The sequence below is a fragment of the Podarcis liolepis genome (assembly GCF_965112155.1).
Source record: "Podarcis liolepis genome assembly, chromosome: 2".
NCBI lineage: Eukaryota > Metazoa > Chordata > Lepidosauria > Squamata > Lacertidae > Podarcis > Podarcis liolepis.
This window is the reverse complement of record NC_139555.1, coordinates 49,063,815-49,077,503: the sequence shown is the minus strand read 5'-3', so window position 1 is coordinate 49,077,503 and position 13,689 is coordinate 49,063,815. Positions and strand designations below refer to the sequence as shown.

Here is a 13,689-nt window from a genome sequence, read left to right as displayed (position 1 = left end):
GCTTAAGGCTAACTACCTTTGAGGATGGCTTAATACTGGGAGGAGGCAAGAACAAGGCACAAGTCCTACTAGAGCAGGAGTCACCAGTGTGGTAGCCATGTGAGCACTAACAGAGGCCTTCTATGGTGCAAATAGGGTCCTTTCCTTCTAGCAACTTTCCTTCCCCACCCCCAGCAGAAATTAAACTTGAAAGCAACATTACATTATAGCCCACAGAGAAGACCATGGGGTGTGCTTGGTCCACCCAGGTCAGTATTGTCTACATGACTGGCAGTGGTTGTCCTGGATTTCAGACTGGGGTCTCTCCTAGATCTACCTGTGTCCAGTTCTGGGCACCACAATTTAAGAAGGATATTGACAAGCTGGAATGTGTGCAGAGGAAGGTGACTGAGATGTTCAAGGGTCTGGAAACCAAGCCATATGAGGAACAGTTGAGGGAATTGGGTCTATTTAGACTAGAAAAGAAAAGACATCCCTTTAAATATCTTCAAATCTTTAAAGGGCTGTCACATGGAAGCTGGAACAAGCTTTCCCCCCTCCTGCTCTGGAGGGTAAGATCCAAACCAATGGATTCAAGCTACAAGAAGGAAGATTCTGACTAAATTTCAGGAAAAACTTTATGACAGTAAGACCTGTTTGACAATGGAACAGACTCCCTTGGGAAGTTGTGGACGCTCCTTCATGGGAAGTTTTTAAGCAGAGTTTGGATGCCCATCTGTCATAGATGCTTTAGCTGAGATTTTTGTATTGTAGGGGGTTGGACTAGATGATCTTTTGGACCCCTTTAAACTCTACAATTCTATGGTTCTACCTGGGGATGCCAGAAATTGAACTAGGAACCTACTACTGAGCTATGTCCCTTTCCATATGACACAGAATCATTTTGTTGTGAGAAATACCATAAAAATCACATGTATATCTTCTCATGCAACAGTCTCGCATATGAGTACATGCAGACAATCTCTGCTTTCCAGCTTATTTGACTGTAATTTGACTCTAGTGGAACCTCCTCATATAAATGTTAAACCCCATCCCATGCACTGTTATATTTCAAAGACACTTTCTTGGGAGAAACCCATTATCTCAATTACATAAGATGCCCTTCTTGGTGGTGGCATCCCATTCATGGAACTCCCTGTCCAATGAGGTTTGATTTGGCATTTTCCTACTAGATTTCAGGGATCAGGGATCAATCTGTTTTTTCTCAGAGAGCTTTTAAACTGAGCCAGTTTTTGAATTGGAAGGGTGGATTTTTTTTCTTTTGTTTGTCTTTTAATCATTGTTGTATTTTATTCCACTTATCATGCTCTCTTGATGTTATTGGTTGCTTCATTTCTTCTCTCCCCCCCCCCATTTTATTGTAAGCCACCCAGAGAGGCTTGCTCTGAACTGATAAAATAGTACTTCTGAGAGCAGGAATTGTAGTCAGATTGTCACATGCTCTGAGCTGCTTGTGTGATCCATGTAACTAACTGCATGAAGTAAGTTCCATGTTGGGATGTTGTCAACCAATGCAATGGTGCTAATGCACCACTGTGATTTAAGCCATGGTTTGTGTGTCATTCAAACCTGGGCTCAAAGGTTTGTCTCCCTTTAGAGTAGACAAACCATGAGCTGTAATGTTAACCTAAACAATGGCTTGTCTCACAGCACTATAGCAGCCGAACTGGAAAAGGAGCCAAAAACTAAGAGCCTGCACTTGTGTATGTTTGCAGTAAGCCATAATTCATCTTCGGGCTGGCTACCTTTAAATCAGCTTTGCGTTTTGACAAAGTAAATAGAAGAAAAACTTTTTTTCAAATTGCAGGCTGGTATGAGGAATTTAATGTTAAGGAACTCCTTGGCACAGAGGCTTCTATGGAGGGGCATCTCTTTACATGTGCAATATTAACTGCACACAGGAGCCCACAGCACTGAAACCCCCAAGGATAACTAAATCAGGGCAATATTTATAGTGCCAGTTGTATTTTCACAGAAAAGATAAATCTTGTTTGTAAAATATTGCAACACCAGCAGCACCTGTTCAGCAATCAAAAATGGCACCAGCATCTGTTCTTTCCCTTTTCAAAACATATATTTATGGATTCTTTTAGTACAAGTATCACAGGTATGCAAAATGTAGTAATAGTCATAACATGCCAGGAGTAAAAAGAAAGAAAAAGAAAAAAGAAGCAGCAGCCAAAATAAGGAACAACTCTTGCCTTCCCCACTCCCTCCCCCACTTCACTTGGGGTACCTAGTTTGAGAAAATATAACATGTAACCACAGCTCACACTTTCTTAACTGTAAATGAATTTCTGTAAACTTGGAAGAGGGGTGGAAGAGAGTAATATACATGTTTTTGAGTTAGAAATTATAAATTTTCCTCATGAATTATGCCATTTCCCTGACTTTTCAGGAGCTACTTAAAATAAAGAATTGCACTGACACACAGTATGGATAAATAGTTCCCCTTTCCATGGGAAAGACAGAGAGATTTGATCAGGATAAAGAATAGTATAGATTGAAGAATCAATGGATACTGAAGACCTCCCTAGCATTTATAAGAGCCATCCAGCACAGTGCGGAATGATTCATGATAGATTGTGGGAGAGACAACAGAATAAGCAACTATATATGGGGTTAAATATGCATTTCTATACATAGACTCTCTAGAAATGCAAGGATGTTGGGAATGGAACTTGAGCAGTGAAAATTAGTTCTCCAGTCAGGCCCCTGTAAACTGGATCAGGAGGATCAGGGTTCTGCTTGCTCAGTAATTTGCACTTGCCAGTGCTTGCAAGCTTTTACAGACATATTTCCAAATCTGGCAGTAGTTCTCATGATTGTGATGACTGGAAGAAGTGAGGTCAGGTATGAGAAATGTCGCAAGTCAAAGAGTTAGGCTCAGTTCAGACATCCTGTCAAACCATGGTTTGGTTAAACATGATCTGGAACGAAAAGCAAGGCTTGAGCTTCCAAACTTACAGGCAAAGCATAAAACTGCTTGCCTAAACATGACCTCTCGTTTGTCAACAATAATACAGTGGCTTAAATTCTAAGATAAGCTAAATCAAGGAAATACACTGAAGGAGATTTCTCATCCCCTCTTCTCCTCCCTGTTGCTACCTGCACCCCCGCCCGCCCCCCAAAGCCCCTCTGAATGGTTATGGAGCTCTCCTGAACAATGTGGGATGGGACATGGGGTTGGTGGGGAATTGGTAAATCCCCCCCAAACTGGGCTGGGAACCCGAGACAAACCTATATGCAAATTGCGAGATCACAATATAATCTATCACACTGCCTCCATGTTTTGTAAAGTGGGTATATTCCCTGGGCAGATCTCCCTCTGTCATACAGTTTATGATTAGCAAGGTCCCTCTGCCTTACAACTTGGGTTAAACAAAGCCCTGCATAATTACATCTATGTTCTTTAGACAGAGGGGAGGTACCTCTGACTAAGTAAATATCTGGTTTCAGAGTCTGATTGTAATGGGTGTACAAATTTACATTGTTGGCTCCCGTACATGCATTAAAATCTCCTGCAATGATAAATACTGCAGTAGATTATGGGAATTCCAGGGATTCTGTATAATTATCTAGTTCTGTCCAGATAGTATTTATAGTAGTGGTTTTTTGGGGGGGACAAGGTGGTATGTAGACGTTAATCAGCATTAGACATACTTGCCAAACTATAACCAAGACAGCCATTGCAAACGAGTTATATGGAATCATGGCAGCTGTAGTTGTATTCAACTTTGTGGAGATGAAACATGCTAGACCCTACTAGTGGCCCTACTACCTTTCGTTGAGAGAGCAGCTGTCAGTGAGTGAAATTTGTATCTGTTAAGCATTATAGAAGTCATTGTGCCATGTTTCTTGTAGCAGAACAATATCAAAGTGCTCAAAATAGTTCATCAGCTGTTTAATATTCTGCTTTGAACACCAACCTGCTGTGTTCTATGACATCAGTTTTAGCCCCAATTCCTTTAAGGCTCTGTGCTTGTCACTTCCACTTTGTCCACTTTCTACCCAATTTCGTCTAAAAAAAAGTTTCCATTCCTCTTATCAGTGGGAACCCATTCAACGTTGTCAGTAGGCTGACTTCCAGTAAGGCAGGGGTCCCCTATTTGGAAATATCTGTAGAACAACCTCACATGGTCTCAGTACCAGGTTGATTGAATGAGGATGCCTTCCTATTTCTTTAATTTTTGACAAGTTGTTCATAGGCATGAGTTTGGGCTTACTGTGTGGTATTGTTAAGGAGGGAGAGGTGGAAGTACATTGCAACTTGTAATGTAAATTGTCAAGCTTCTTAGATATGTTTTTCAATTGTTCAAAATATTTTGAACTGTCTGACCAGTCAGCAGGCAGAACTCCACTAGCAGTTCCACCTTTCTATCAATCAGCCTTTGTGCCACAATTAGATGAGTATTAGCTTTATCCTTCTTGTTAAATTCAGGAGAGTGTCTCCTCTGCCGTTTCTATGTGCAAAGAGTTAAAAGGATTTGCTTGGATCCTGAGATATGTTAGCTCAATTAAGTTCATGGAAGGAACATTTCCTGTCCCCTTCTCTTCCTGATCAGCCTGCCTATGCCCCATTTCACATTATTCAAAAACGCCCTTCTGACCATCCAGAGAGGCTTTTGGGGGGACACAGAGGGAAGGAGGAAATGGGAATCTTTCCTTCTGTGAACTTTTAAAAGTTAACTTCTTAGGACCAAATTTTAAATTATTTTCAGGTATTTAAGTAGCTCATTAAAAAGGTAGGAAAACAAACTATAGATGAAAAAAATGATGGGGGGGGAGGTGTAAATTCTTCATTGGTGTAAATTCTCCATTGTCTTGGTCTCTACAAAGGCCAAGCTCAAACATATGAGTATGCATAAGTAGAACTGGTTCAGTGATTTCTTTCACATTTATCTCACCCACTCCCCGTTTTGTCCAATTCTGTCAATTGAAAGACACTTTGGGGGAACCCCCTCTCAAACGCAGCATATACATTCCTAAATAAATTAAATAATCGGGGGGGGGGTCAAGTAAGCCACTGCAACAGCCACATAAAAAGAATACTCAAAATTACTTTCCGAATAAGGCTACAGTAGATTATTTTGATCAAAACTGCCCTTACCCCCCCTTTTTTTAACCATAGCTTCTGGGGAAAGACTGGCTTCTTAAAATACAGAGAGAATTACTATGGGCAAAAATGCAAAGATTGTCCCAGAAGCTGAGAATAGCCATTCGTATGGGGTTTGCTTCTGGCAGCTTCCACTCTGACTCCCTGAAAGTGCCTAGCTGATTAAATCACTGTGTTGTTTCAGTTTAATATTTTACTTTAAGGTGGCCAGAGGGGGGGATGCAACTCATTTTTCTAGTTCAAACTTTAATGCTAAAATTGTTTAGGTTTATTTTAAAAGAAAGATAAAGTGCTTGAACAAAGCCAATCATTTATAGCAGACACATGCTGGACAAGAATGACACTTTGGGGGATTGCTGCAGTGTTTAATAGTAAAATGTACTGCCTTGCATGTGACATCTGATAAATTCCAAACGAGGCCAGGGCTCGTGAAATTGATTTGGAAAAAAAATTGCTAATGTTTTAAAGATAAAAGGAAGCATGCAAACCAAATCTAGAGCTATCATGGCTTGGGAGAGACACACATTATGGAATATTACTAAAAACACAAATATAAACTGAGAAATGAATATGAACTGTGTTCTGCACAAATGAGAGACCACTGTTATTCAAAGAAATGTGTTGTGCTTGTGCATCAAGATGGAGGTTAGTAAAGCCAAAGAGCAAAAACAAGGCAGAACATCAATTCATAAGGCTGCCAGACAAAATGTCACACACTTCAAGGCAGATTCATTTCCATCCATGGAATCTTAACTCTGCCACTTAAAAGCTGCATATAATTAAAATGCCAAAATGTAGAACAGTTGATAGTTTATTGTGTGGTGTGGGTGGATTCAGTATTCTGTCAGGGGATGGCTCAGGGTTAAAGCAAAAGATGAATTCATCAGAAATGAAATTGAACTGTATTTAAATATGAGGAAACACAAGAGGGGAAATGGGTAGCTGGGCTTTAGAAAGACTGCAAAACAACTACTGGATTTCTATTACAGCTTTCAGGGCTCTTAAGGGATCACGGTAATGTAGCACATACATTCCAGGCTCTGTAGTATTTCTGGTGCATAAATTACATAGTTCACTTTTTAAAATCAAACAATGTAGAGCCTGGAGTAACTTAAAAACAACAACAACAACTAGCTCAACGAGCTGCCAGAGAATGTGACATTTGTTTTTTCCTCTGTATTAGGAAAAGTTCACACAGCCATCAAGATATTTTTGAAATAAACTCAGTGTGTGAGGGCTTGAGGGTGGTTATTTTTTGTCAAGGTTGAACTCAGTGAAACAACTTCAGAGAGCAATAACTATCGGTAATCCAAGTTTAGTAATGTAAGTAAATAATTTTCTTAGTCATTTTATAACATCCATTCAATAACAATGTTTTGATATCAATTCCACTTTAGCTAATAATGTGCTTGTTGGTTACAATTTATTTGTATATCAGATCTATAAGCTACCTCCTCTCCTCCATTTATGCAATGATTTGCATTTATGAATATTTAATTCTGTCAGGTTCTATTGCAAACACATGTAAGAGGAAATGTGGAAAACCAATAATATTTCAAGCATACTTTGGTAGTTAGGGAACACTGACTGTATGAATTGAAACCAGACACTGATATAGGGGAAAATGTGTTGTGTTTTTTTAAGTTATAGTCTGAATATTGAGCTTTGTATGATTTGACCATTAAGCAGAATATTTTTTTGAATAGTTTGCATTTTGAAGAAAATTAAGATGTGTATTAGTGCGTTTGGCCTTCAGTGATTCTGTATTACCTGGACACAGCAGTTTGGTTTAGTAAGAGCAAACGTGTTCTGTTAATAAAAATATGGATTTTTTTCTTGGACTTCATCCTATTGCCAAAGCTATCCAGTAAGGAAAGTGGGAAGACTTGAAGCAACTCGTACAGTTGACCTTGTGTGATAATCCTCCATCAGTTTCTGAACATTCTATTAAATATTCACAAGAGCATAACTAATTACTAATTTTAGGTGCTTAAGTTCAGCAGCAGGTTCTCCTAAAGCAACAGGCTTTTGAATCACTACAAACCAGAAACAAATTTAGCACCTTGGACAGTAGGACCCAACTCTGCACAAGTGCCTTAGTCTGGGTCTACATGCCCTGTTCTCTGATCCTTTGTACCACTCTCATGGACTGGACTTGGCTATACTCTTCTACCTGAAGTACAACAGGATTAATGACAGCCCCACTAACCTTCCACTTGGAACTATACCAACACTAGTGACAGTACAACATTGAATTCAATAGGACTTATTTCTGAATATGCATAGTTAGTTTAGGGTAGCACCTGGCTATCCCACTGACACTAAAAGAATAGGGCTGGACAACCTTAGAAGTTTGGTTGTATTTTTGGATGTTTTGAGGGTAATGCAAGCAACTCTTTTACTTGCCTTGCTTATTAGAGCTAAAGCTTAACTTGATTAATCAAATGCTCTTTAAATCCCAGCAAATGAAAACAGCTAGTACAACCAATGATTTGTCTTGTGGTGAGCAATTATGTACAAACTCTTTATCTACTGGAGTTTAAATCTGCAGAAAGAATGCAATCCTAAATTGTTCTGGTTGGGATTATTTTTTTAATGGAAAAGGAGATTTATTTTATTGAAGCGTGGAGTGAAACGCAGGTGTCAAGCAGAGGTTAAATAAATTTATTCGCATGCAGAGATCTTGTGGTTGGCCAGGGCCCAGGGAAAGATGATGAATAAAGAGAGGGCAAAGGTCTTGGGTTCAAATAGGCCACAACTATTTGATTACAGATGCAAATAGGCTTTGGCATAGGCACTGGGTATGTATCATATCAACCAACCAAAATGCAGGTTAATTAATGGTTGGGTCAGCCCTAGCTTGAGGGTTGTCCTATAATGCTCATCAATTCCAGGAAATCACACCATGACAACCATTTGGAGGGGAGCTATGGCCCATCAGCCTCCATCTGAGCTTATAAACAGTAGCAAGCCCTCCCAGACCCCCATTTCTTGTTACAGAAGGGGGCAGGCTCCCAACTTCTGCCAAGACTAAGGATGCAACCCAGTGCCTTATCCATCAACAAGTTATGACCATTGCTATGAGGTAGGTAAAAATTTCAGACGACCCCAACTTGCCTGAAGGAAAATTTCTGCCTGGCCCTGAATACAGCAAGGTCCATAGCAAGGCCTCACACAGGGCTCACCTTTGGACACTAGCACAGACTATTGCATAGGGTGGGAAATCCAACTCTGACTGAGCTGGCTGGGGGTGGGTGTAGGGTCACAGCCTGCTTAAATACCTGGCAAGTGGACTTGAATAAAGACCTTGAGTGAGGTTCAGATTCTCACTCAAGTACGATGCGTAGGCTACACTCCCTTGCCCATCTATGATTGGCTCATTCAAACAGGCAGCCACCCAGCAGTTCGTGCAACTGGTGCAGGAGAAGGGTGTCCTCCAATGGTTGCACAGGGCAGGAGGAGGGACCCAGGCTGGTCCACAGCTGAGCTGCGTGGCAGCTGCCTCCTGTCACCATTCAACAGTAAACAGTCCTTCCTTAAGAAGAACTATGCAGAGAAACCAACAGAAAGAGCTTCAGTGGTATGCAAAACACATATATAACCAGTGCTCAGCTCTTTCTTCTACTTCTAAAAGAAGTAATTCATAAACTATCTGTTTGCAGTAATTGTGACAGTACAGTTTATACAGAGAGAGGGAGATAGCTAACTCTATGTATCCTTTCAAATTCAGAGTAGTTATTTACAGGCCTAAGACAGCACACCCATTAGAATGCATTTGATTCTAAAGTCCAAACCTATGCTTTATTAAAATGAATGTAGGGAACAAGCCAAATTATTCCCTCTAACATCTTTTCCATATTGAAATATGAAGTATGTGGATTTCACATCTGAGCAAGAGATTTTTGACATTTCAAAGATGCATAACTTCCACAATTTGCTGGTGGCTTACTCATCCTTTGAAACCACAAGTTCTTAAAATGTATTATTATTAGAAAGAATCATAACGTCAGGTAAAGCACAGTGTAGGAAATAAGCAAGGTGGAGGTGGTCCTGCTAAAGTAATTCTTTTTTAAAAAATCAATTCTGTCTTAAGAGTTGATGAGTGTGCACTTAAAAGAAGAACACAAAAGTGCTTCTTGGAATGCTGCTACTTTGTTTTAATTAGGATTCCAAGCAGTACTATCAAATCTTATGCCTTAAAATTGCTTCCAAAAGGAAGTTAATTCCATCACTCTTTATTGCAGGCCTACATATGCAGGAAGATTAAAAAAGAACCAGAAAGGAGTCAGTCCACCCTCTCTGGTACATTTTTGCCTTGGTCCTCCCCTTCCCCATACAGTGGTGCCCCGCAAGACGAAATTAATTCGTTCCGCAATTTTTGTCGTCTAACGAATTTTTCGTCTTGCAAAGCACGAAATCCCATAGGAATGCATTGAAAATCAATTAATGCGTTCCTATGGTCAAAAAAAGTCCAAACAAAGCCAAATTTGGTACAACAACAGTTTATTAACTGCTCTTTAAAGTCACACATACTGTAAAGAGCAGTTCGAAAATTTAAGGGAAAATAAATTAACTTTATAAACAAAACATGTCTTTGTTTTTAGTCAAAGAAAAAAAGTCGCGAGACGTTTTCGTCTTGCGAAGCAAGCCCATAAGGGATATTCGTCTTGCGAGGCAAATCGCGAACGGAAAAACCTTTCGTCTAGCGAGTTTTTTTTCTTGCGAGGCATTCGTCTTGCGGGGCACCACTGTATTAACGTAATATTTCGTTTCCGCCTTCCCCCAGGAAGACAATATCTAGATGTTTTCCTTTTGCTTACATTTCCTTAAATCAGTTTTCCCCAACCTGGCATGCTCCAGATGCTCAGGTTCTGCCGCTCCCATTGGCCCCAGCATGCCCACTAGCCAGGGCTGATGGGAGTTGTAGTCCAAAACATATGGAAGGTCCGCTTGGGGAAGGCTGCCTTAACTGTAAGAATGTTTAATATCTCCTGTTATTTTTTTCTGTGTAATTCCTGAAGATTTGTAATATGTTCACCTTTACAATGATATCTGTTGAGTCACTTTGATAGTTTCTTTCTAAATCATCCTTTTTGTGGTTGTTATGGAGTGAGGATAATGCTTACAGTCATTTCCCAAAAGGTTGTTATGACTTTACCCAGGATGACGGCGATCTTTAAAAGGGCAAGGCAGCAAGATAGAGTATGTACTCTTCTTCCCTATGTGGGGTAGCAATGAAGATTCTACTTTTACTCTTCAGCAAATGGAAGAGGATGCTGGTCAAGGGCAGTGGTGCAATATAGTGCCTTAGAACAGAGGTGGGGATCCTCTGGCTCCAACTTATGACTCTCATCAGCCCAAGACAGCATGGTCAGGGATGATGGGAACTGCAGTCCAGGAACTTCTGGAAGATCACAAAGCATAAAGCTAATGCTATTCTAGGTTGTATCAACAGAAGTACGGTGTCCAGATCAAGGGAAGTAATACTACCACTCTATTCTGCCTTGGTCAGACCACATTTGGAGTACTGTGTTTAGTTTGGGCACCACAATTTAAGAAGGATGTTGAGAAGCTGGAAAGTGTGCAGAAGATGACAACCAAGTTGATAAAGGGTATGGAAACCAAGCCTTATGAAGAACAGTTGAAGGAGCTGGGTATGTTTAGCCTGGAAAGAGGAGACTGGGAGGAGATATAATAGCCATCTTCAAATATCTTAAGGGGGGTCACACAGAAGATGGCGCAAGCTTGTTTTCTCCTGCTCTGGAGGATAGGACTTGAATCAATGGCCTCAAGTTACAAGAGAGGAGATTCCAACATCAGGAAGAGCTTTATGACAGTAAGAGCTGTCCAACAGTGGAAAGGACTCCCTTGGAATGTGGTGGGCTCTCCTTCGTTGGAGGTTTTTAAGCAGAGGTTGGATGTTTTAGCTGAAAATTCCTACATTGCAGGGGGTTGAACTAGATTACCCTTGTAGTCCCTTCCAACTCTATAATTCTATGATTCTATGCACCATCTCTAAATGTAAATTTGGGTCTTATGACCCCTGGGCAGCATTATGAAAACAAATTGAAGAAAAATAAATAAAAATGAATGCTTCATTGCCTGATATTGTGTTCAACTGTTTCATCTGAAAGGACAAATTCAAACTTTAAATGCAACCGATTCACCCCTAAATGCCATGGCATAATGGATAATGATAGTCAGTTACTGTTCTCATTCTCATTATTCTGAATAACCTAATGATCCAAGGAACAGAAGCAGGAGCAGTCATTCTTCCCTACAATGTATGTACTTGGGGGAGCTTTCCTGCTTCTTGGTGGTCTCATGGAGTTCACTGATGCTTTAAACAGAGCTGCTCTTTCAATCACTGAGCATTTTTAAAAGTCAAACATGTCCCACTTGGACCTATCACTCCTATACTTGACCTGCCTGGCTCCACAATTCAAGGCACAATAGTATTGCAGAGAAACCTCATTTCACAGTTAAGTCTGGGATGTAGTTAATCTCTGGCTGTATTGACACAGTGACTTCACTTAAGTGACCCTTACTAAAGAAAATAAACTATAATGGGGAGAATTAGGCAACAATCCATAGAAGCTTACAACTCTAATGGAAGTTTTATCTCCCCCCGACCCCTGGCCATAATCAGGCCTTTCACATATAATAAAAACCTGGGTTTTTTTAAGCTTGGGGAGCTTTAGAATTAAACGCAAGGCTAAGAACCTACTTTTACCAAGAAAAATGTTGACAGTTCCATGGACTTTTCAAACCCTTTCACACACCCTTTCAAATTTTTGATAGATTGCAGTTCAGGTTTGCTGATGGGCTGGTTAGGGAAAATGCCTCATAGCACCCACCAATTCACACAGTCAATAATAGCTGCAGGGTAACAATATGCACTCACAGCTGCAGTCTGACTTAATTTAACACTAGCAAGCCACGTGGAATTGCCAAAGCTTTCTCCAACTCAGCTAGGCTTTGAAAGTTATCACACTATAACATGCTTCTAACCTGAAGCCCTTATTAACATTTAGGGATTGGAAGGATTAATGTTTCTGAAAAAATGTTTCAAAACACAAGAGTGAAAGAACAGTAAATATATCATTTCAGCAGAAACAAGGAAATTGGCATCCCAGAAATGAAAACTTGTTTTGATCGTGGATACAAATCAGCAGATGTCGTGCTGGCATAGCGAATGTATGTTTAGATGCAATTGGAACTAGCACAGTGACTGATAAACTATCAAGCAATTGTTTTGACAATAACACAACAACACTACAGTAGCTCCTTTTTAAATTGTTCCAATGAGTCATGCAAATGCATCTCCAATAATATTAGGCAAGCCAATTCATTTACACCAGTGTCCTTACTAAGTAAGATATTACTATTTCATATTGGATGGCGTAGAACCAAGTATATTCTGATACTTCTGGTTATGGAAGTTCTAGGCATAATTACTGATCCTTTAAGTAAATTCTTTGCCATATAAACCAAGAGCCGACCCCAGCACAGGCCAAATAAGGTGGGCTATTGGGTGTCAATGAACAGTGCAAACTTTATTTGTTCGGGCTATATTATTCTGTTCTGCAAAGGAAATACATAGCTTTCTCTTTTTAGTTCCTTGTGTCAGTAGATGGTGAACCATAGGTGTAGCCAGCTTTGGGTGACCTCTTATGGCCCATTGCGGAAGGTACCTGAATTGCATAAACTTGAAAGATGGACACCATATGAATCAGTTTCTGCATATTAAAATTAAGCGGAGAAAAATAAAACACTTGGCACTTTGGAGCTGAATGCCAGAGATTACTAAGTAGGTGCCTGCTGGTTTTTTACATGCATTTATTTAATGATTTATAAACAGCTTTCCAATAAATGCTTCCAAAGTGGTGTTACAACAAAAGAACATATATAGTAAAAAAAAAAAAAGTATACATAGTAATCTAAAAGTTTTACAGGGCATTCTAGTGCTGGATTGATGCTGTTTTAGATGTATGACCTGAATGTATGCCTACTTGCTTTCACATGTTCTATATTTGTAAACAAAGAAGAGTCTACAGCAGGGGTTGCCAAAAGTTCTACCTGCAGAGCCTACTTGAGATATGTGAAAATAACTAAGGCCCACTAAACGGCAGTGCAGGGACAGAGCCAGCCACAAAATGAAGGCAGGTGGAGGCAAAGCTTGGTATAATCAGCTGGGGATCACCAACATCACTTTCTACCAATATCTAGTCCATATTTGGAAATTTCTAAATTCTTTGCCACATTGTTTTCCTTGTAGCAAGGAGTTCCATAGCTTAGTTTTCCATATCCTGAGAACAGACAATTTGCTCCTGAAGTATTGTGACAGCCTCACCATTTTCGGCAGAATTGGCTGATCCAAAGACTCTAAGTGGAAGAGGCTATATCGATATTTCACCTTTCTCATCACTACATGCCTCTCAAAGTATTTTTTACCTGTCTCTTCTCATTGCTTCTTCCATTCTCCTTTCATACTCAACTTGCATCTCATTCCCACCTCCATCCCCCAAACTGCCAGATTCTTTTATCCTTCTTCTCTAGTCTTTTTACACTTA

At 40.0% G+C, this 13,689-nt stretch overlaps 2 protein-coding genes across 9 annotated transcripts in view; one reads left to right on the top strand and one right to left on the bottom strand.

The window, feature by feature from the left end:
* DOCK2 (dedicator of cytokinesis 2) overlaps positions 1-13,689 on the bottom strand; it is a 266,689-nt gene that overhangs the window by 126,106 nt on the left and 126,894 nt on the right. The gene's annotated exons all lie outside the window — the stretch shown is intronic.
* The window catches only part of INSYN2B (inhibitory synaptic factor family member 2B), a 75,011-nt gene that overhangs the window by 27,602 nt on the left and 33,720 nt on the right, over positions 1-13,689 (top strand). Inside the window, exon 2 of one of the 4 annotated variants that reach the window (XM_083482284.1) lies at positions 8,117-8,201. The exons of the other annotated variants lie outside the window; for them this stretch is intronic. The gene's annotated coding sequence lies outside the window, so the exon portion shown is untranslated. The remainder of the gene's footprint in view (positions 1-8,116; positions 8,202-13,689) is intronic. 4 annotated transcript variants of the gene reach the window in all.